At 49.6% G+C, this 24,971-nt stretch overlaps 1 non-coding gene and 1 pseudogene across 1 annotated transcript; one reads left to right on the forward strand and one right to left on the reverse strand.

The window, feature by feature from the left end:
• Positions 1 to 24,971, forward strand: part of LOC120381419 — a 304,954-nt pseudogene that overhangs the window by 103,848 nt on the left and 176,135 nt on the right.
• On the reverse strand, positions 4,287 to 4,360 carry TRNAT-UGU. The gene has a single exon. It is a non-coding gene; the product is annotated as a tRNA-Thr (tRNA).

Consider the following 24,971-nt stretch of genomic DNA (forward strand, 5'->3'; position numbering starts at 1 on the left):
GGACACAGACAAGCCTCTGTGGTGTCAGAGCTGGGAAGGGCGATGCCGAGGAAGGAAATAGGAATCATTGCTTGCTGGAAGTTTACCCCAATATACATTGAATTGTTTGCACTTCTTGAACTGCGGGTATTGCTGCTCTCAGGTCATGCGAGAAGGACCAGGGAATGGGAGGGTGATGTACGTCTTTCAGGGTGTGAAAAACCCTGGAATCAGTATAATTAAGCTGCCCTAAGCCATGGTTAGTGCTAAATGAAAGGAAAGATTGTTCTGCCAATGTAGCTATTACAGGGATGGAAAACCCCTCCACTCACTGTAGCAACTGTCTACTCCACAGTGCTGTAGCAGTGTCACAGCAACATTTTAAGTGTAGACAGCCTCAGAGTGAGACCAGGTCTGGCTCTGTGGATGCTCCGGCACTACAACAAGAGCAGTGACAATACACGAATGCTTCCGTAGTTGGCAGGATTCAAACTTGCCTGGGGAGACCCCAGTGGATTTCTAGTCCATCGCCTTAACCACTCGGCCACAACTACTTGATGTATAGGTGCTTCACTACACAATGATTCTGTTCTCACTGAATTGTCACTTCACATTGCTCAGACCAGCTCCCCCAGCACACTCCTGGCTGTGCATTAGTGTGAGTGTGTCCGTGGCTGAACAACAAGAGTTCCTGCCCATTTCCCTTCAGGCTGGAGCATGATTAGAGAGTGTTTGTGGTTAATGACATTGCTATAGATTGTTGTTCATTCCCCACACTGACAATTCAGACCGTCCCGTTCCTCTTCGAATCTCCATCAGATCATGCCAATAGCCGGAGTCAGGATTTCTCTGGGGCACTGAAATGTTTCAGGGGGTTGGTGCGTGAGCTCAGCCTTGCATCCATCCCTGATGTTTCATGGACTAACAACAGCAGCGTAAAGAAAGAGCTGATCCAATATCTCACTGTCAGAGGTGATGGTGGCCTCGTCCCCTCTGCATGACCATGGCTATTGCAGGAGAGAAGGTTTCAATGGAATCGAATGCCTTGGCTCAGACAAGAGACACAGGGAGGTTTTGCTGTTCATGGATCTGTGCAAAGGAAATTGTGTCTCTGTGTGAAATTGAGGAGGGAAATGAAATGTCCCCATGGTGGCCCAATGCCCTAAGGAATGTGGGCGATGGACTCCGGCTGGGAAATGATTTCACAGGATCAATGTATCGCTCTGATTAAAAGCTATGGCTAAAAGGCAGCCACTGTTGTTAGTACCTGAACCTGTGTAGGGACGCCCGAGTGGGTATCAAGTCCATTGCCTCAACCAGGGGTAGTCGATTATTTTATCAAGATTCAAATTTCTTGGTCAAGGTATAGTCAATGTATAGACGCCAGAGAAAATAAGACACTGATGATGATAAGAAGAATATAGAAATATTTTGCCGTCACTATGGGCATAACTATGATAATTGTTTTGTGTTTCACTCTTTATGGCACCACCTTCCTTCCCTTTAGACTTCTAGTTTACCAAGGGTAAAACTAAACATCTCTTCAGATACCAGGGAGTGTTTGTGTTCATTCCTGCTAGCTACACAGGGATTTGATGTAGCTGCTTTCAGTCCTCCGGCTCTGCCAGGATAAGAAACATTTCAGGCTGTCACTGAACTGAAGGAGGGAGATCATTTTTTGACAGGTTACGCCTCCTCTTAAAGGTGTTTGTCTGGCAGCCTTGGTTCCCAGGTCTCTCCCGAGGGAAGAAAGTTTCTGTGCAAAATACCAAACCTTTTAACAGAGCGGAGGGAAAGGCAACGGCCACATGATGAGGCCAATATGTACCACAACATGATTCTTTTATGTGGGATGACATCACCTTTCAATGGGGTTCTGGGGGGAAGGAAAAGCAGCAATGGCGAGACTGAGTGGGCTCCTTTCTGGCTGACATGGTGGGCTGTGGGGGGGTGGGGTTGGGAGTTGCCTATAAGCCGTAAGTGGACTTGGTGCAGTGAAAACCGCTGCTCCATTCTGGCTGACCTGGGGGTGCCATTGATGACATGGGAGTGGGGGCAGGGTGCTGGCTGTGAGCAAATGGGATCCAGGAAGCCCCAGCCTGCCCCTCCAGGGGCCGAGTCGTCTTCTTCTCTCCTGCCACGGGGAGCCCGGCCTTAAGCCTGCCCAGCATGTGCTGCAGCTTGAGCATTAAGCCTTCCTGTGCGGCCTGTGCTGGAGCTGACCCTGGACCCCTGTGGGGCACTGTTGGGGGAAATCCCGACTGCAAATAATTCTGGCCACAAGATCAACCCATTGGGTCAAATGGGGCAAGCTGGAGGCCTGGTGCCTTAGTCTGTGGGGCCAGCAGGTCAATCCATTTTCCTGCATGTGGGGGAGGCAGCCGCTGTGGTTCGCCCTTCCTGCTCCCTGCGCTGCTGCACCCTAAAATCCCTGTCGGCCGGCAAGATGGGCTGGGAGCCTGGAGAGAGGAGGCAAAGAGGTCACCCGAGCCCCCTCGGCCCCTGCCCCAGGCAGCCCACAGAGACCTGATGCCTCCCCAAGTGACACACGGAGATGTGCCAGCAGCGCTATGGCGGCTCCCTGCCCACTTTGCCCCCTCCCTCCCTGCCACACTGCTCCTGGAAGTGGCCGGCATATCCCTGCAGCCCTGAGTGCAAACGCCACAGCTGACCCGCCCCGTATCCCACTGCCTAGGAGCCACTGCCGGAGGGGAGTGTGTGCCAGTCACTTTGGGAGCTGTGCTGCCCGAGGTAAGCACCTCCACCCCCGACCATCTCCTGCAGCCCTACCCCTGCCCCAGCACAGAGGCTCCCTGTGTCTTGAACAAGCACTTTCAAGGATTGGCCAAGAACTTCTGCTCTGTTTCTGTGAAAGAGGCACAAAAAAGGGAGCCCAACGGACAAGTTTAGTTCGCAAGCACAAACTGGCAGGGCCAAGCCTGGATCTCTCAGTTACTCAGAAGGCTCTTCAGTCAGCTCTTCCCAAAGGCCAGTCTCTGGAGGCTTTTGTGACATGATGTACTTCAAAATAGCTCCCTGTAGCTCACATAGTCATCATTCCTATATGGCTGTGATATGTCCTACCAACCATTCCATGTAAGTTATCATATGAAAAGTCATGATCTGCTGAAATCGGTTATTCTGTCCAAATATGTATAGCATGAGGGTGTGTGAAGTTATGCATTTTGCTGTCTGGTTGTTACTGAAATAGGCTATAATTTTGCTAGTGACCCCTGCCGAGGAGGGTGTTCAACAGCCATGAATCAGCAGAGGAATTGTAATTAAGGGATTTCCAATTCAGTGACAGATGCCCAAACACAACACTGTGGGGACCGCTCAAGTCTATGACTCAGTTGCACAAGACCACACCAGGAGGATTCCCCAACCTAGTGACTCAGCAGAGCCCACCCAGACACGTCTGGGCAAATGTCTCTTAGACACTTGAACTAAGGATATAAAATAGGAGACTGTGGCATCATGTTTTTGCCTTTCTTCTCCCCCACCTATTCTGGAAGCAGCAGGAATCCTGAGAAAATGAAGGTCATCTGAGGACAGTAATCCAGGTTTTAGGGGGAATTCTATGTATTAAGGAGGGTAACATCCAGTAGGATGAGAAAATTGCTTGACCTAACTACTGCCTAGTGTAATAAGGTATAAAGTTTAGATTTTGCTGTGGTCATTCAGTGCTTAGTGCTCTGCGTTCTGCCCTCAAGAGCCATGGATGCAAGTTGAGTTACGATGACCTTGTCTCCACATTTCTTATGTGCCTCCTTCTGACATTTGTCAGAAAAAACAACTGGTTTCTTTTGCAAGCATTTGCACTGCAAGGCAGAGGCAGTCTTCTCTGTTTCCGCAAAAGATTCACCAAAAGGTGGGAAGAGCAGACACATTTGTTAAGGCACTACTGGGAGCTGCATCCCTAACTCCACTTTACCTGGCAGGTGAGTCACCCAGCTTAGCCACGGTGCGACTCTCTGGGACTTTTCTCCCAACCGCTCCATTTTTCATCAATGACAATCAAAAGGAAGGTGACATGACATCTGTGTGTGAACATCTCCAGGGAATCACAAGGATGTGTGGCGCAGGCTCTCGTGTTGCAGCAATTGCAGTCGAAGCAACCGCCATGCCAATGCCAGTCATAGCAGCGTTTTCATCAACTCCAGGTTTGTGATTTGATTGTTTCCCATGCTTCTCTCCAAAGATGCCTTTTCCTTAGCAAGCAATGACTTGGATACCAAGGGAGGCCTCTTCTGTTTCCTAGGCAGACACAGGAAAATGTGAGCAGAGGAGACAAAATCCATACACCAAGGCACCACTGGGAGTTGAACCCAGAATCTCCTGTTTACAAGACAGGTGCTTTAGCCAGCTAAGCCATGGTGCCTGCCTGAAGAAAGTATTTGCAACTGTTTCATTTGCTGGTTCAAGTCAACACCTGCAAGTTCTAAAGTACAGACGTTCCCCATTTCCCTCAAGACTTGCAGACCTTGAGGTGTCTGGCTCTCTGTGCACAGAAAGCCACAGCTGAGTAGACAGAGGGCTTCTAACATGTGCCTCTCCCACCAGTCACTGTGATCATATAATGGTTAGTGATCTGTGTTTCAGTCGCAGCAACCTCGGCTCAGTTCTGAGTCATGGTAACCTTTCCTTCAGCTCCAGACTTCTCATTTGCCACTTTCCATGTGTGGTGGGCTGTCTGCCCCAAACAAGCAGAAGAAAGATTAAGGCAGCCTTGAAGAGCCTGTGCAGAACCCAGCCTATCAAGAAAGGGCTTATTGGGAGAGCCAATCAGGAGAAGGCTTGCTGGAGCAGCCCATATATAAAGAGCTGCTCAGCACCCGAAGAGTTAGTCACTCCTTGGAGTTTGAGGAGGGAGGATTGGCTGCAAGGAAGGAAGGAGCCGGGAGGGCACCATGATCAGAGTAGTGCTGGGGTAAGGGGTGCATGAGTGACCTCCTGGCTGACTACTGCCAGACTAAGGCCCTGATACAAAGGTGGAGGAAGGTTCTAGGTCTGTTGGGAAATGGTCCAGGGAAACAGATGGCAGGGTTGGAGGTTCACACCTTTTGCCTCAGTAGCCACTGACACAGGTGGCTACACCCTGGACTGCAGCCGGCCACTGAGGCAAGTGTCTGGATAGAGGACATCCCCCCCCCTACCCCCCAGCAGGGGGGAGAGAACTGAGTGGGGCACAGCCAGAGGGCTGTGTCCATAAGAGGACACTGAAGTCCTGAGAGCAACATGGGTCCTAATGATAGAACAGATGGTGGCCAGACGCTACTAGATGAAGGCGCACCGGTGAACCAGAGCTAATTGCTAGGATGGTCAGCAGGAGGTGCTGCAGTGAGGCATGCCCCATGGCACCAAGACTTAGCCGCAAGGAAGGCTCTCTCTGTCTTGAACAAGCACTTAGAAGGATTCTGCTGACAGATCTTTTCTTTTTCTGAAAAGAGATACAAAAAAAGGAGCCAACCAGACACACTAGGTTCGGCAGGGAAGAACTGGTAGGCCAAGCCAGGCTCTCCTGGTTAGTAGGAAGGTTCTTCAGCCAGCTCTTCCCAAAGATCACTGTCTAGAGACCTTTTAATAGCCACTGCAGATGTTCACCACAAAAGAGATGCCAAAATGGAGTTCTCCACTGCCTGCAGCCATCACGCTACCAGGAGTTCTGTGCACAGAGAGGCCCCTGCTGGTGGGAAAAGGCTTTGGTAGAGACTCTTCTGACACCAGCCATTCTCATATAGTGTTTAGTGCTCTGTGTTGTGGCTTCAGCATTCACAGATGCCAGTTCAATTGGGGGACATTTTTCCTGTCTCCACATTTGTCTAATGGCTCCTTTCAACACTTGTCACCAAAAAGACCTGTTTCTTTTGCAAGCGATGTACAGCCAGGCAAAGGCAGTCGTCTCCATTTCCTCAAAAGATCACCAAGCTGTGGGGAGAGGAGACACATTCAGCCAAGCTGGACGCTGAATCTCCTCTTTATTCAGCAGATGTCTGTGAAGGACACAAATCTCCACCGCGTAGAGGTCAAGAATAGGAGTTTATTACACACAGTGCTGGCGGAGTGGGCTTATTAGGCTCAGAGACACTGTTAATTAATTAATTACAATAGAATATATAGATTTTCCACGGGCGGGGGAAAGTGACAGGCTAGGCAGTTCCATGTCCCGGGACAGGTTTTGCAAGACAGGATAAGCACATTAGCCAATGATTAACAGATTAAATAATGTCTCCACCCATGGTCTCAAGTTAGCAAGTTAACATTTCATTAATACTTTGATAAAATGTTATTAGTATAAAATATATATGTTGAATTCTGATTTGGGATCCATAGGAATGGAGCAATTCCTTTGATTGTCCAACAGGTACATTCCTAGGGGTTACAGAAAAGAAACAGTTAAAGTATATGGCAATAAAGAGAGTTTTCTGTGTGTCTTAAGGCAGGCATTGGTCCCTTGGAAGGCAGGTGGAAGGATGCCATATCTTATACTGACGTGCCAACTTTTCATAAACTCAAGCTTGGATCTGTGGGAAGAACGTTTCCCTACAGAAGAAACAAACACAATAGGAATAGGGATTCTTTGTTCAATCTGTAACTCTGAATAAGACACAATTCTTTAGTTCTTAGCTCCAACACCTGGCAATTTGATGACCAGGCCTATCTTAGCAAGCAAGGCTTTCTGTTTACCCAGCTTTCTCTTAGCTGATCACTATTTGCTAGGCCTCTGGTCCTTTGACCATACTCTGGACTTTGGGTCTGGAAAAGAGCTGGCACAATCCATAGACCAGGTTGTTATACAAAACACACACAGATTTTAACCCTTCACATACAGTAATGGCAAAGTTCTTGGTTCAGGCTTGTAGCGGTGATGGAATAAACTGCAGGTTCAAATCCAGTCTCTGGAGTACATCCTCCTCTGGGATGGGGCATTCAGTTCTTTGTACAGAGCTTCAGTTTGTAGCAAAGTCCCTCCAGAGGTATGAAGCAGGAATGAAGACAAGATGGAGACGAGGCATCAGCCTTTTCTAGTCTCTTGCCATGTGGTCTTTGCTTTCTTTGTCCCAAGGACACTCTATCCAGCACGTGGCACAGAAAACCTTAGAGTTCTGTCCATAGGCAGGTCCCTGCTACCTTGCTGAGTCACAAGGCGTATCTGCCTTCTCTCAGTGGGGCGATTGTACAGCTGATGGTCCTTAATGGGCCATCAAGCAGGCTACGCAGAACTGACACCAGCTTGTCTGGGGTGTTCCCCAGAAGCAGAGGATTGAAGCACAAGATTGAAATACAGGCAGCATAGAGCCAATGTTCATAACGTGAACTACAAAAATGATACACATCTAGAGATAGCATCCTTATAATCAGCCAATCAGAACCTCTTCATAGACCCCTTGCACGACACCTTTCTACAATATTGGCTGCAAATATAGAACAGTGGTGGCAACGGTGATCTATACAGTTACAGATTATGTCAATAACGTCACAGGAGGTGACACGGCATCAGTGAGACTGATACTGGAATACTGCCTCCAGTTTTGGTGTCCTCGTTTGAAAAAGAGATGTTGTGAAATTGGAGCTGGGGCAGCAAAGAGCCACCAAATGTTCTGAGGGCTGCAGAAAAATCCCTTCTACTGAATGAGCTACTGAAAGAGCTCAACCTGTTTAGCTTATCATAAGAAGATTGAAGGTGACTTCCGTTGAAGTGCCATATTGGAGAGAAAATACTGGGTATTAAAGGGCTCTTGAATCTAGCAGAGAAAGGCATAACAAGATCCAATGGCTGGAAGGTGAAAAGAGACAAATTCATATTGCAACTAAGGCACAAATATTCAACAGCGAGGATGATTCACCACAGGAACAAGCTACCAAGGAAAGTGGTGGATTCTCCATCTCCTGATGTCATTTCATGAAGACTAGATGCCTTTCTGGAATGTGTTTGCCCCAAAAGTAGCTCTTGTGTCCTACAGGAGGCCTGTGATATGCAGGGGGTCAGATTAGATACTCTAATGGTCTCTTCTGGCCATAAAGTCAACTAATTTCTGAAAAACTGAGTGTAGCATTGGGAGCAGCATCTGATGTTTCCCTGTCTAGCCGCTTGCTGCCTAGAACGAACGCTCCTTGAGTGGGGTGATCCACAGGGAGTAGTTGAAACCTGCAAAGTGCCTGGCCAGGGGCAGGACATTGGCACAGCAAGGGAGGGGTGTGGCAGTGACATCACAAAGGCCTTTTGCAGGACCTCAGACTATTGGTCAAAGGTGTGGGGGGGAGGTGGTGACCTCACAGAGAGATGCTGACATCAGCCAGGCAGGACAGGGCGAGGGGCCAGGAGACCTCAGAGACCCCTGTGGCTTTGCTTCAGCAAGTCTCCTTCTCCAGGTCTCTCTCTGAGGACTGAGAGAGTATTTGGGTTCACGGACGTGAGCGCCAGGAGGAACCTCTTTCGAGTTTTCTCCTTCCCTTTTAGTGATTTTACTAGAAAACAGCCGTCCCTGTTTAGAAGGTAAGAGCCTCCTCGAGGGAAGGGGTGTCATGGGGTGTCACAGTTCAGATGCCGGTGGCCCCCCCATGTATGGAAGTTCCCACCACCCTGCTCTGTGTTTGCAGTGCCGGAGAGCAGCATTGCACGGCAGTGATTTGCTCCTGGCTGCCGGAGCAGAGCAGCAGGCTCAGCTGCCAGAACTTCCTGGAGCTAGGAAAGGGGAGGGGCCCAGCGTCTTTAGCAGGAATGCAGGGCAGGCGAGTTCACGGTGGGCATTGTGGGATACTGTCGGAGACCAGTTATGGTGATTTAATGACCAGCAGCATTTACACTGGCACTCTGTCACTGTACGTTTGCTGCAAAAAGCTCTAGGCCTCTCATCAAAGTGGTTTTATTTTGTCACCAAAACAGGGCAGTTTTGTCGCCAGACGTGGCATTGCAGTGTGTACACCAGCCACACCAAGCTGCCGACCGAGGGAGCGTTGTGTGTTCTTCACACACCTGAGCAATATATTTCTGCTGAAACAACTTTGTAGTGCAGACCTGGCCAAAGATTCACTCACACACACAGCTTGCAAGGAAAACGTCACCTGCTCCTCTGCTTTGCAGAATCCAAACACAAGGAAAGCTTGTCAGGGCCTGGTGGAGATGGCAGGGAGTCAGGTGTGGGCAGACACTATGTCTTACACCCAGGCAGGGACCATGGCTTAGCTGGCTAAAGCACCTGCCTTGTAAACAGGTGATCCTGGGTTCAACTCCCAGTGGTGGCTTTTGAGGCACCTGCTATTGGCGACTGTCAGAGGACAAGATTCAGAGCTAGATGGGCCTTTGGTCTAGCTGAGTGTGGTTTTTCTCATGGTTTAAATTACACTCACGGGCACTGATAATAGAGTTACTGAAAGTTTGGGAGTTAGGCACTGACAGATCAGTGGTCCAAGCCCCTTGTAGACACCCCCCCTCCCTCTGGGACAGGGGCAGGTCTGAGCTCTCTCACCAAATGCTCATTGTGGCCGCCAGAACCTGAGTGGCTCATTTCATTTGCACCCTGGGTTGAGTCCTGCTTTGTGCACCGTGTCTGAGAATGAAAATCCTAAACCACCCTTTGAAATGACAAATGCAGCAGGACATGTCATTGTCCCAGCCCCAAAGCAGACAGACCAATGGAGAAATGCCGTCAAGTCTAAGGTAATACTTCACTGCAGTTTTACCATTTCCACTTGCTAACCTCCCTCCTATCTGCCCAGCCCAGGTGTCCTCTGCCTCAGCTGCTGCTCCCGGCCTGCTCTAGAGTCAAACACGCAGGGCCCCCAGGGGAACAGAGGCTGGGACAGGGCAGCAGCCTGGGCTGGGCTGGGCAGATGCTGGGAGTTCTCGTTCCCTGAGAACTGGCCTGGCTCCCTTCTCAACAGCAAACAAATCAATTCCACGCCCCCTCCCCAGAAAAATCAGCCTGGAGCCAAGGGCAGCAGGGGATGATTCCCTCAAGTTCCCACCGAGGCAGGAGAGAACCCAGGGCCTTTCTAGCAGAGCTTATGGAACTGACGTGGGGAAACCAGCCTTTAATAACAGGCAGTTCACATTTAAGCTCAGTGTTTTTAACAATTTTTTACAACCTTAAATCACCCTTCAATCGCAGTGTCACTATCCATAACATTGCTTCAGCCTTATAGGTTCCCAAGTGCAAAACTCAACATCTCTTCAAACACAAGAGAGTGCAGATCAGTCAGTGTTCAGAGTCATCCCACATAAAAGAATCATGTTGCGGTACATATTGGCCTCATCATGTGGCCGTTGCCTTTCCCTCCGCTCTGTTAAAAGTTTTGGTATTTTTCACAGAAACTTTCTTCCCTCAGGAGAGACCTGGGAACCAAGGCTGCCAGACAAACACCTTTAAGAGGAGGCGTAACCTGTCAAAAAATGATCTCCCTCCTTCAGTTCAGTGACAGCCTGAAATGTTACTTATCCCGGCAGAGCCGGAGGATTGAAAGCAGCGACATCAAATCCCTGTGTAGCTAGCAGGAATGAACACAAACACACCCTGCTATCTGAAGAGATGTTTAGTTTTACCCTTGGTAAACTAGAAGTCTAAAGGGAAGGAAGGTGGTGCCATATATAAAGAGTGAAACACAAAACAATTATCATAGTTATGCCCATAGTGACTGCAAAATATTTCTATATTCTTATCATCAGTGTATTATTTTCTCTGGCGTCTATACATTGACTATGCCTTGACCAAGAAATTTGAATCTTGATAAAATAATCGAATACCCCTGGTTAAGGCAATGGACTTGATACCCACTCGGGTGTCCCTACACAGGTTCAGGTACTGACAACAGTGCTGCCTTTTAGCCATAGCTTTTAATCAGGGCAATACATTGATCCTGTGAAATCATTCCCAGCCAGAGTCCATCGCCCACATTCCTTAGGGCATTGGGCCACCATGTGGACGTTTCATTTCCCTCCTCAATTTCACACAGACACAATTTCCTTTGCACAGGTCCATGAACAGCAAAACCTCCCTGTGTCTCTTGTCTGAGCCAGGGCATTCAATTCCATTGAAACCTTCTCTCCTGCAATGGGAATGGTCATGCAGATGGGACGAGGCCACCTTCACCTCTGACAGTGAGATATTGGATCAGCTCTTTCTTTACGCTGCTGTTGTTAGTCCATGAAACATCAGGGATGGATGCAAGGCTGAGTTCATGCACCAACCCCCTGAAACATTTCAGCGCCCCAGAGAAATCCTGATTCCGGCTATTGGCATGATCTGGTGGAGATTCGAAGAGGAACGGGACGGTCTGAATTGTCAGTGTGGGGAATGAACAACAATCTATAGCAATGTCGTTATCCACAAACACTCTCTAATCATGCTCCAGCCAGAAGGGAAATGGGCAGGAACTCTTGTTGTTCAGCCATGGACACACCTACACTAATGCACAGTCAGGAGTGTGCTGGGGGAGCTGGTCTGAGCAATGTGAAGTGACAATTCAGTGAGAACAGAATCATTGTGTAGTGAAGCACCTATACACCAAGTAGTTGTGGCCGAGTGGTAAAGGCGATGGACTAGAAATCCATTGGGGTCTCCCCAGGCAAGTTTGAATCCTGCCAACTACGGAAGCATCAGTGTATTGTCACTGCTCTTGTTGTAGTGCCGGAACATCCACAGAGCCAGACCTGGTCTCACTCTGAGGCTGTCTACACTTAAAATGCTGCTGTGACACTGCTATAGCACTGTGGAGTACAGTTGCTACAGTGAGTGGAGGGGTTTTCCATCCCTGTAATAGCTACATTGACAGAACAATCTGTCCTTTCATTTAGCACTATCTAACCATGGCTTAGGGCAGCTTAATTATACTGATTCCAGGGTTTTCCACACCCTGAAAGATGTACTTCTCAGAGGGGTTATCCCATCACCCTCCCATTCCCTGGTCCTTCTCGCATGACCTGAGAGCAGCAATACCCGCAGTTCAAGAGGTGCAAACAATTCCATGTTTATTGGGGTAAACTTCCAGCAAGCAATGATGCCAATTTCCTTCCTCGGTATCGCCCTTCCCAGCTCTGACACCACAGAGGCTTGTCTATGTCCCTGTTCCCATTCCCTCTTCCTATTCCCCTCTTAGCAAAACATAACTCCAATTCCCCTACCCCCATTCCATTCCCCCCCTTACTTCCTGATTGACTGCAGACTATACAGTAAAACTGGAGTTCTGCTTAGCTATACCTTAACCAATCATTTTACTGAAATGTAACTAACCAATCCTAACATATTGTAACATGATTATCTAACCAGTTATACCCCACCACCTGAATTGCTTTACACCCAACAAATTAATTATCCAGCAGACAGAAACAATCACAGAACCAGACAGAGATTATGCAGACAAGCAATAGGAAAGTGGAGACTACAGTGATAGAACAACAAAGAAATGAGGATTTCAGACCCCAGCTATTGATAAGTGAGTTGTCGCTAGACAGGATGCTATCATGGTAGAGGTTGTGGATGCTGGTTGCTTAACTGTCTGGCCCCCAGGGCAGGATTTTGAGGGTCTCAGAATGCCAGCACCCATCACATTCTCCTCTGATCCATCCAAAGCAGCTTTACTCAGCACTCTCTCAATAGTCAGTTATGTTATTTACAAAATTGTAAGTATCCCAGCATCCCATAATGGGGGACAAAATAGTCCTCTTGCCAGAAGTGGCTTTACCAATAGATGAAACCTGGAATTTAAACGCCAAATAATAACACTATGTTTGGGATCCATTTAAATTCCCCTTCCAGGTCTTTGACACTTTCATCTCCAGTCATAGCGACTCTGATATAGGAGGAAAGAAATCAAAGCATCATCTCCAAGCACAGACAGCTGAGAACTCTTCCTCACATGACATTTTGAGAAGTGGAGGGATAGAATGTGATGAAAATAAACTCTGCACAGAGAAGCCAAAATGTAACAGTTCTGGAGTGATGGGGAAGGAGGGAATCTCTGAACCACCCCATCTCCTTCCAGTGTCACAGAGGCTGAAATGACACTTTTTTCCCCTGCTCCTCTTTATTTAACTATAACATGAAAAATTCCCAAAGTAACTGCTCTTCAGCACAACCCAGAGCAACGTGAGAACAACTGGCAAGGATTCAATCTGTATCACTGGCGACTCTAACAATCACTTTGCAATAGGAGGAATGGTATAAATGTGACGCTCCCTGGTTCCTCACAGGAAGGGCACACTCCAGTTACTTGTGGGATAATTGAGTTGATAGAAAGGACAAATGGGCGCAGCTCAAAAGAAGGCAAACTACAAAAGGCATAAATGGGCCACTCATCTGGCCAAGCTGAGGGATAACGGTGCTGCAAACAGTTCAAACAGATTTAAAAAGTTGTTATGTGGGAATCAGGAAAAGTATTAAAGAAAAAAAATGGATAGCCCTAGAGCGTTTTATGGTGTTCACTGCCCTTGCAGATTCTCTGATGGCTAACATGGGCTGAGTGCCAAGAGGTTTTCCCACATTCTCTGCATTCATAGGGCCTTTCCCCTGGTGTGGATTCTCTGATGTTTAGAAAGGCCTGATCTGAGAGTGAAGGTTTTCCCACACTCACAGCATTCACAGGGCCTGTCCCCTGGTGTGGATTCTCTGATGTCTAGAAAGGTGTGAGCTGCTAGTGAAGGTTTTCCCACAATCACAGCATTCATAGGGCCTGTCCCCTGTGTGGATTCTCTGATGTTTAGAAAGGTCTGATCTTTGAGTGAAGCTTTTCCCACACTCACTGCATTCATAGGGCCTTTCCCCCGTGTGGATTCTCTGATGTTTAGAAAGGTCTGATCTTTGAGTGAAGCTTTTCCCACACTCACTGCATTCATAGGGCCTGTCCCCTGTGTGGATTCTCTGATGAACAGAAAGGGCCGAGCTGTTAGTGAAGCTTTTCCCACACTCACGGCATTCGTAGGGCCTTTCCCCTGTGTGGATTCTCTGATGAACAGAAAGGGCTGAGCTGCGATTGAAGGTTTTCCCACAATCACAGCATTCATAGGGCCTTTCCCCCGTGTGGATTCTCTGATGTTTAGAAAGGTCTGAGCTGCGATTGAAGGTTTTCCCACACTCACGGCATTCATAGGGCCTTTCCCCCGTGTGGATTCTCTGATGTTTAGAAAGGACTGATCTGCGATTGAAGGATTTCCCACACTCACGGCATTCGTAGGGCCTGTCCCCCGTGTGGATTCTCTGATGAACAGAAAGGGCTGATCTGCGATTGAAGGTTTTCCCACACTCACGGCATTCGTAGGGCCTCTCCCCTGTGTGGATTCTCTGATGTCTAGAAAGGGATGATATTTGAGTGAAGGTTTTCCCACACTCACTGCATTCATAGGGCCAGTCGCCTGTGTGGATTCTCTGATGATTAAGAAGGGCTGAGTAGTCACATAAGTTTTTTCCACACTCTGTGCATGTATTTTTTCTCTTTCCAATGATGATTTCCTGCTCTGTTGTGGTTTCCTTGAGGTCCTTCTGAGTTCCCTGAGAGGAAATACGTTTACCCATTTTCACCCCCGGCTGGTTTCCTTGTTCTCTTTCTGGTCCGTGCTGAATCTCACAGGATTTTTCCTCCTCATGACTCCTGGACACATTGCTTTTTGATCTTTGCAATAATGCTCTGTGCTTATCCACTTGCTGAACATTTTTCTGCTGAGAATTCTGCTCCTCTTTCTCACATGCCATTGCACCACCTGCTGTGAAAAAGACAGAAACATCAAACAGGGATGAAAAGTGAAAAGCCAAAACAACCTAAGTGCTGGAGGGAGGTCAAATAAAAATCACAAACTGAACTCCCCGATACTCTTCCCAAAACAGGAGTGAGGAGGATCAATTTGGCTTTCAAATGCCATCCAAATTCTCAGGGGGAAGGGAGGAAGCTACTGCCTGGTGTCTGCTAGAATCTACGGGAAGCCATGAGCTATAGTTACCCTGAGGATATGACCCCTGCTGGCAACAATAATGAACTGAGAGACCTCTCAAGGGCTTGGTAGGGCATCCCAGATGTTTCCTTCAGGCACTTTCACACTCAAGAGTTGGTTTAATGTTTCCTCACCTCTGCAGGAAGATCTCAGGGTCTGTTTTCCCTCTGAACCCTGCAAGTCTGAGACCCACGGCTCTTCCCCTTGTTCCAGCTGGGAGATCACATCAGGTTTGGAAAATGGAAACCCTGCTCAGATGAAAGAAAACAAAGGAGTTCCGTTGATTTCATAAAACTTTGTCATAAAAAAACATTCTATTAATTTAACTTTAATACTTGGTGTGAGCCGGTGTGCCTGGGCTAGTCCTCACTGAAAATGCCAAGACCAGGACAGGCTGAAAAAGGGAGAGCAGAGGCTCCCCAAACTGGTGGTTAACACGGAAGTTAAACTCACCGACCAGTCACCAACTGTGCTTCTGATCCCCCACACTGGTTATCGAGAAACTGAAAAAAGAAATCACACGGCCCCCTTTATTCCATCCCAGTTCTCTGACTCCTAATCAGCACCTAGGTCCAGCACAGTGAGAGGTTATTTAAAAACTCTGCTCACATAAACAAAGTGTTCTTCTGACCCCAGAGTCAGCCACATTACCAGGTCAGTATAGGTTTGGATCTTACTCAAAATACTACGATGCCAGCCAATCGTTGGCATCTAACCTAAAGGTTTATAAGCAAGAAAGCATCTAAACTAAAGGTTTATTATAAAAGAAAGAAATAGGGAGTTGTTAAATGGGAAAGCAGTCAGACACATTCAGAAATCTATACAGCTGGTTCTTAGCAGTATTGGTGAGTTTCTGGCTTGAAAGGCTCTCTGGTACACATCCACATTATTCAGTCCTTTGTTCAAGCCTTCAGCTTGTAGAAAAGTTGCTCCAGAGGTAGGAAGAGGAATTGAAGACAAAATGGAGATGATGCAGCTGCCCTTTATATTCCTTTTGCCAAGTGGCTTCTAATTCCTGTGTCTCAAACACAAGCTTCACAGCACATGACATGGAAAAGCCTTGGAGTTCTCAGTACACAGTGTGATACAGCCTGGCCAGAGGGCAGCAGGAGAAGGTTAGAAGGGAGCCTTATTCCCTGTAGAGGGAAGAAAGTTTGCTATAGATTAACTAGAACACCTGAAGCCAATTAGAGCACCTGCAGTCAGTCACCTGATAAAGACCCTTTTCAATTAAAATTGAAAAGGAAAACAATACATCTGGAACTTAGGCTTTTGCTAGATCTTAAAAGAAAATTTTTGTAAGCACCCAAAATAGCTTTCTTGGGGGTTCAGCTTAAAGCTTACAAGCAAAGAAAAGCATCTGGAATAGAGCAGAGGAGATCCAAAAGCCAAAATAGGTATGGAAGATGAATTTTCATACCTGCTTCAAGCCTTACACAGCATTGCTACTCCGTGTCGCCTTTTCCGGAGAACAAGAGACAAAGGGAAAGTTACTTTCCCATTTAAAAAAGTTCTAGCCTTTCCATTGGCTCTTTTGGTCAGGTGCCCACTCCTTTTCTTTTACCTGTTGGCTTGTTAACCCTTTACAGGCAAAGCAAGCAGAGAAGTCACACCAACAAGGATTTTACAGCAATCTGCCTGGCTGGGTGTTTATAAAAGGGAGATCCCTCCCCTCCCCTTCATTTATCACTGTAGGGCTTGTGAGGTATCATTTTAAAAGACATAATCTACTGAATATCCTCCTGTTAAACTGTGTAGCAACATTGTATGGAAAGTGATGAGATTTTTCCACCTGCAAGGCAAACCAAACCAGCTAGACAAAGAGGACTTTGGTTTCATCCCACTGGTTAACCACAAGTCACACAAGCAATTCCCTTAGACACTCCAGTCTTCCAGTATCACCACCAGTGCACTCGTCCTGGGGAGGAATGGTTATGAAACCCAACACCCCAATAAAAGTAAAAGGTTCTCTCGATCCCAAAGAATCAAGCCCCAGACCCAGGTCAATATACACATCAGATCTTACCCACAAATCACGCTGTTGCCAATCCTTTAGAATCTAAAGGTTTATTCATAAAAGGAAAAAGATAGAGATGAGAGCTAGAATTGGTTAAATGGAATCAATTACATGCAGTAATGACAAAGTTCTTGGTTCAAGCTTGTAGCAGTGATGGAGTAAACTGCAGGTTCAAATCAAGTCTCTGGAGTACATCCTCCTCTAGGATGGGTCAGTCAGTCCTTTGTTCAGAGCTTCAGTTTGTAGCAAAGTTTCTCCAGAGGTAAGAAGCAGGATTGAAAACGAGATGGAGATGAGGCATCAGCCTTTTATAGGCTTTTCCAGGTGTAAGAACCTCTTTGTTCCTTACTGTGGAAAATTACAGCAAAATGGAGTCTGGAGTCACATGGGCAAGTCCCTGCATACTTTGCTGAGTTACAAGGCATATCTGCCTTCTCTCAATGGGTCAGTTGAATAGCTGATGGTCCTTAATGGGCCATCAAGCATGCTAGGCAGAGCTAATACCAGCTTGTCTGGGCTGTCTCCCAGAAGCACAGCCTAAGTTTGAAATACAGACAGGATAGAGCCAATACTCATAACTTCAACTACAAAATGATACCTACATATAGACACCATAATTATAACCAGCAACCCATAACCTGGTCTTGGACACCTTATATGACCCCCTTCACATAAGATTTGGTGCCACTACAGGACCTTGGTTGCAACCATGTTCTATATGGTCCCAGATTATATCAATAACGTCACAATACTAAACTGCTCAAGATAGTTCAGACCAAAGCAAACTGTGAAGAACTTCAAAAAGATCTCACAAAACTAAGTGACTGGGCAACAAAATGGCAAATGTGTATAAATGTCAAGTGATGCAGATTGGAAAAAATAACCCCAACTATACATACAATATGATGGGGGCAAAATTAGGCTAATCAGGAAAAAGATCTTTTTGTCATTGTGGATAGTTCTCTGAAGACATCCAGCAGTGTGCAGCGGAAGTCAAAAAAGCAAACAAGATGTTAGGAATTATTTAAAAAGGGACAAACAGTAATACAGAGAATATCTTATTGCCCTTGTATAAATCAATGGAAATAACTAATTTAGACCCCATCATTTTCTATGTATATTTGGGATTATGTTTGCCAATGGGCTGCACTATGTGTTATCCTGACATCTAGGACTGCTGAGATCCTGCATTCAATATCCCTGCCCTTCCTGTTCCCGTTCTCCACTGAACCCCACGCTTATGTTTCCAGCTTCCCCTGGACTCTGTCTCTGGACCCATCTGTCAGCAAGAAGCAGTGCCAGGGAGACTTCGATTTTTGGGATGTGGATTTACTTTCTGTATGTTTTAGGAGACTCTTTGAAATTGAGTGTCTGTGACATTAAGCACAGTACAATCTGGACTGTTAACAGCTGTGTCCCCTCAGTTCCCCAAGCTGGGGTGCCTTTTACACTGCTCTACTGAGAGCAGCCACTCCTGGGCAGTTCACACGCAGTCTCCAGCATGTAACTCGCTCCCAGCTACACAGTATTGAGTGCTGCTAGTCAGTGACTCACAAATTACAGTACCCCACAGGAGAACCCCAGAAAATTCTCTGCTCCCAGACTTCCCCCAGAAATGTGCATTTTGCACTGTCCAGCACACTCCTGAACAATGGGAGCTCATATGAAATCTGTTGTTTCATCAGTGGAAAATGACATGCACCAGCCTTGTTATTCCAAATGGAGTTTCCAACACACTTTAATCCAAGCACACTGGTTAGATAAAACAATAAACCAAGACTTTTAACTACTGAAAAAAAAATTGGAAGTGACTACAAGTAATGAGGCATAAAAGTCAGAATTGTTTATGAAAGAAACGCAAAGATAAAACACAAACTAATGTTTCTTTTCCCCTTCCAAGAATAGAGGGGAGAGTAACCCTTACCCAGCGAGGTCACATTCTCATAGTTCTCCTGCATGACATCCCTGTAGAGGGCTCTCTGAGCAGGGTCCAGCAGAGCCCCCTCTCCCCTGGTGAAATACACAGCCACCTCCTCGAAGGTCACCGGCCCCTGAAAGAGCAAGAGTCCAACACTCAGTACCTGCTGCCCCACTCACAGCCCCCCTATACATGGGGGACAGGAGCCAAACAGAAATTCTGGGTGGATTGCAGTCAGAGTCCCACCCCCACCCTGCTCAGAGCATCCAGAAAACACCAGGGGGAGGGGACGAAGCGAGAGCCCCTCCTCTCTCCCAGCAGAGCCATCACACACCTACTAGCCACAGACTGATTCAGGAGATGGAGCCCCTAGCAGGGTCCAGGGACAGCTCCCTGGTAGGAAGCCCAACACCCTCCCCATTCTGAAGAGCTGGATGTGAAGGGAGGGGAATCTCCGCTAAGCCTCACTGGTGGGTGCCTCCTTCATATCTCACAGCAGCCGCTGGTTAGTGAGCTCAGGCTCCAGCACTACGAGTCTGGTCAGTTTTCCCAGCCCCATGCAGCGGGGTTATTTTCTGCTCCACAAACTAGAGCATTTCCACCGCCGAACCTCCTGGGTCTGTTCCTAGAATCTAGGCCACATATTAAATAACTCCCAGCAGGTTTAGCACACCCCTGCCCTCCTCCCTTTCTCCACCCTGTGCATTTCCTGCAAACCAGCCTGTGCAAACCTTCCCATCTCCCACGTATTTGCTGTCCCCCTCCCCCCCGGGAGGAACCCACCAGCAACCCCCCTGATAATACCTACCTGAACTGGCTCCTCTGCAGCCATTTCTCTCCCCTGTCCAACGAGAGGATGGGATGAACTGGAGCGAAACATGGACGTTATTCTGCAGCCTGGCAGGGCGAGAAGGGCAGTTGTGAAGGTTTCAGAACAGGCTTTAATTCATTTCACAGCATGATTCCCCCAGGCCCTTTCCCTGCAGACAGGCACCCTAGAGTCTGCCATGCTGAGAAAGGCTTGATCTCTTTATACGGTGTAGACCTGGCCTCTCCTGCCAGGCTAAGCCCACAGTGACATTTTTAACCTCCCTTCTCCCTCCCCTCACCCCGTAACAAAGTCTCTGAACACAAGGCTAGAAAAAAGCAGAACCAAAGGAGTCACTGTGGGGGATCCCCTCAGACACTGACCCCACGGCAGCCACACCCCAGCAGGAGGGATATGGAGTCAGGAACTGGATTTTCCTCTGTCTGTTTCTCATCTTTTCCACAGGAAAGTGATTCTACCCAGGGTGCAGCAATACATCTGTCTAGGCAGATTAGAGATCTGGAAATCTCTCTCCAAACTCTTCTCTCCCACAGCCCCTTTCAGTCTCTTTCTCCTTCTATCTCCTTTTCCCTCTCCTGCCCATCTGGTAGGTAAGTCCCATTCCTGGGTAGTTTGCTCCCCCATGGCTGGATTTGCTCCTGCAATTGTTAATTGGACGAGAAAGGAGGGGGGGGGGTCTGTTTGTGTAGAGTCATTTTAAGGCCAGACCCCAGCATTTTCCCTTCGTTTCTTTCAGTTACTTGAAATGTCTGGATCAGAATTTAGTATTAACAGGGCCCAGGGCTGCCCTAGGGCGCTAGGACCAGCTGGAGAAAGTCATCCCCTGGGCCGGGCAGAGAAGCAGCTTTAATTCAGGTCACTTCCCAGCACAGAACCCCGCTGGGGGAGCGGCAGCTGCTAAGCCTGGTCTCCCCGATCACAATGGAGGCTGCAGCCTCTGACCCAGGAAGCTGAACCCCAATATCCTGAGCAGAGAGGGACAGAGCGTTTGAGCAGCTTCCCTCCTTTAGCTCTCTGGGGAGAGCAGCTAACAAGAGCCCCTCCTCACAGGGAGAATTGCTGGTATCATTTGCCCCACTGTCCATCCGGAGTCACTCCTTGTCTTTCCATACAGTGACTCTGGATTAACAATGGTCTCAGTGAAACCAGAGTTCAGAAAGAATGAGTCCAGAATGCTGTGGAAGAGACCATTGTGCGGCAGTGCTGACCCCCTTCCCACCTCCCTCACCCCCCAGATCGAGGACAAGGACTGGGGGGCACAAATTTTCCAAACAGAACCGAAAGTTCCTGCAGTTTTCAAAAGAGGAGAAAAGCAAAATCTGTGATTTTACACGAACAGTGACTGATAAGTGGATAGAAAGTTATCACAGTGACAGGCCTGTGACTGGGGAATGCCGGGCAGTGCTTGGAGCCAGGACTCTGGCACAAGTTGATCAGAGAGAAGGATCATAGTTAGTAGAAGTTCCCAGAGCCCACAGCCCTGAGAGTCCCCAGCCAGGGACCCCAGATACCCCTCAAAGCCCCACCGGCTAGGGAAGTCCCACCAGACCATGAGTGTCAGGTTGGGAATCCCAGAGGGTTCCCCCCACCATGAGCCCCCAGCAGCCAGGGACCCGCCCACTGGGAACTCAGTCCCTCACTGCCTGCCTAGGACTCCCCCACAGCAGGATCTGCCATTTGTCTGGGATCCCCTCCCCCACCCAGCGGGACCCCCTGATGCTTGTCAGTGGGACCCCTCACTCTGCTTCCCTGGCATCCCCTGACCTAGTGCCAGGGATCCCCTCCCCCAGCTCTGTGCACTGGGCACGGCAGCAATCCCAGGAGTCTGCGGGGGAAGCCCAGACAGAGCCCCTGGCACAGCACCAGGCTCCCTCTAACCCCCTGTCCCACCTCCCCAAGAGACGCCCACCCCGGCTGTTCTGCAGGCAACAGGCCCTCAGCGATACCCACCTCCAGGGCCCACAGCCTCAGGGCTGGGCACATCCACCCTTGAGATGTGCAGAGAAAACGTGTCACGACCTGCAACTGGAGGTGGAAAATCAGACTCCTGGAGAGACCAGGGGGAAATGGGGAGACGGAGAGCGGCTCGTTGGCGGGAAGGGCGAATCTCCCCGGATTTTACAGCCCGGGTGAGACACTGAGCGAGAAAAGGGGCAGAACTGGAGAGAATTTGTATCGGGGGCGAGAGGCAAGTGGCACCAAGAGGGACAGGATCCAATTAACCCCCCTCCCCCCTTCGCCCGCGTCCCACTGACCTCCCCAGCTCCAGCTTCTCCCCCTCACGACACCCCCACGGACCTCCACGCCGGGCCCCCCCATCCCAGCCGGGGGGGGGCGGAGCCAGCGGCGGCTCCGCGGGGGCCGAGGCGGCTCCGCGGCTTCTCCCGGGGTCCCCGGGGCCGCGGCCCGTGCCCGCCCCCCCCCAGCGCCCCCCCCCGGGGTCGCTCACTCCCCGGGGGCGCCGGGCGGGGCTGGGGCGGGCAGAGCCCGGGGCTGCCCGGGGGGCGGGGCCCAGCTGGAGAAACCCCGCCGTAACCGCGGTTAGAACCCTCCCGTCCCTGGGCTGGAGAGGGCGGAAGCGGCCCCGGGGCAGGCTGGGAGTTGAAGTTCCTGTCTCTCCCTGGACCGGAAGTGACGTCGACAGAGGAGCCGGAGCCGGGCTGGAAAGGAGCGTTGGGCGCTGGGGCTCTGCCTGGCTCGCGCGGGGCCATTGGAGCCTCTCCCGGGCCGGAGAAGGGTTGGTGCCTTTGGGGCTCTGGGCATGCGCAGATCGCGGCGGGAGAGCCCTTCATTAACCGTGGCGCGGGGCGGGAGGAGCAGGTGACCCCGAGGAGCGGGAGAGAAAGGGGGCTGAGATCCTCGGATTTACCGCTGCCCCCTCCCGTGGGGACCCCCTCCCCGTCCTGCCCCCTTTCTCCCTAGAGAGCCACGAACAGCGCCCAGGGTGACCCCCCTCCCCCAACCCCTGAGAAGTTCCCTGTCCCCCCCCCCCCCGATTGTGCCCCATTTTCTCTCCCCTTCGCCAGTGGCCAGTTCAGGTCTCAGGTTTGGGGGGTTTCCCCCATTTCCACCTGCAGGGATTTGTCCTTGTGCGGGTGGGAAATGGTTCCCCCGAGGGATTCCTGAGCTGGGCAGAGGGTGAATGGGCAGAGGCTGGGGGGGCCTGAGACAGGGACACCTCTGGGCTGGGCTGGGGGGGGCCACTCTCTGCTGGCAACGGGGCCTGGGAAGGGCCAGGAAGGGGAGGGAGGAGCAAGTGTCCCCCATGGAGACGGCCCAGCCCCAGGTTTCCCCTCCCAGCTACTTCCCCTCCCCCAACCTGCCCAACCCAGCAGCCCCCCGCCCCACCGCTTGCTAGTCACTTTCCCAGACCCCACTGCCAGCCCCTCCCAACTGATAGTGACTTTCTCACTCCAGCCCCACTCCTTTCCCCTGTGAAAAGACATCACCCAGGGCTCCCTGCCGGCCACGTGAGTGTGAGGCAAGAAGAATCCCTCCCATTCTGTTGTTGATTCAATATCCCTGTATAATCCCCTCCAATTTACCATCTTTTCTCTTGAACCGTTAAATGGTGACACAAAATCTCCCAGATGTTGGTGCTTTTCTCTTATATTGGCAAATATTTAGTTTGTGCCCCATTTTCTCCTCAGTTCTGAAATACGGATATCGAATTCTCAAAAATCTTCCCACTTTTCTCCCCAGGTGTGTGACAGAGATCAGGGCTCCTATCGTACTGAGCGTGGCCCTGTTCTGACAGCTGCTGCAGAGACCCCAGGTGAGATCAGACCCCACTGTTGTGCCAGGTAAAACTGAGACCTGGACCGAGATCACGTCCCCCCCTTGTCGCAGGCAGCGCATGACTGCGACCCAAACCACTGCCTCTATTGTGCTGGGCACTTCAGAGACCTCGACTGAGATCTGTGTCCCCGTTGGGCCTGGCACTGCACTGACCCCGACCCAGATCACGTCGCACCACTGTACTGGGCACTGCACAGACCCTGACAGAGATCCTGGCCCCACATTTTGCCAGATGCTGCAGGGACCCCAAACAAAATCCGGGATCCTGTAATGCCGGGAGTTGCAGAGTCCCCAACTGAGGTCAGGCCCCTGTTGCGCAGGGCTCTGCACAGACACTGACCAAGATCAGGGTCCCCATTGTGACAGGTGCTGAAAAGGGTATCCTGCCGTTAAAACCCCCAGCTGGCCCATGGCAGGTGACTCAGGCTCACGGGCTCAGGCAAAGGGGCTGTTTAATTGCAGTGTGGATGTCTGGACTCGGGCTGGAGCCAGGCTGTAGGACCCTGCGAGGTGGGAGGGTACCAGACCTTGGGCTGCAGCCCCAGCTGGACCATAGACACCACAATTAAACAGCCCCACAGCCTGAGCCGTGTGAGCCCAAGTCAGCGGACACGGGCCAGCCGCCGGTGTCGAACAAGTTTGCATGGAGAATTTGGGGCAAAACTGGGAACTGAACCCAGATTGTTTGAATTCTTGCCTCTCCCCTTAACCCCAAGCCCAGCGTGTGTGTGTGCAGCGTTGTTTTGGTCTGTGTTTGCCTTGCATTGGCTTCCAAGGGAGGCTGTGGAATTTCCTTCACTGGAGGTTTTTAAGACCAGGTTAGAGATGCACCAGTCTGGGAATGTCTAGGGATACTTGGTCCTGCCTCAGCACAGGGGGCTGGAGTAGACGCCCTCTCAAGGTCCCTTCCAGACCTACACTGAAATTCTCTTTTGTGCTGTGTCCTGTTCTACGCTGAGCTGTTTTGCATGGGGCCATTTGGAACTGTGATCGCACCATGTTGTGTAGCAGTTTTGTGGTGCATTGTTTTGCCTCAGCTTGTTTGGTGCCTGTGTTGTGTTGGTTTGAGTTGTGCTATTTTCCATTGTGTGCTTTTGCCCTAGGATGTCACAGTTTGCATCGTGTTGCTTTCTTTTCCTTTGTATTGTCATTCTATGCTGTGGAGTGTAGGTTGTGTTTTTTTCCCCCCTGAATTGCCTGACATTATGTTGTGGTGGGTTTTATTCTGTATGTTGGGTTTTTATATGTATATATTGCATCACATCCTAGACATGTAGGGCTAGATAGGACCTCAAGATGTCATCAAGTCCAGCTCTCTGCCGAGGCAGGACCAAGTATCTGGAGATTATCTCTGACAGAGCTTTGTCCTGCCTGTTCTTAAAAACTTCCAGGGACAGAGACTCCCCAGCCCCCTTGTAAGACTATTCCCGAGCTGACCTGCCTTAGATCTGGGGACACCCACACAGACTGTAGTGGTGAGCAGCTCTGGAGAGAGAGGAGACCCCAGTGA

Source organism: Mauremys reevesii, linkage group 14 (genome assembly GCF_016161935.1).
Source record: "Mauremys reevesii isolate NIE-2019 linkage group 14, ASM1616193v1, whole genome shotgun sequence".
NCBI lineage: Eukaryota > Metazoa > Chordata > Testudines > Geoemydidae > Mauremys > Mauremys reevesii.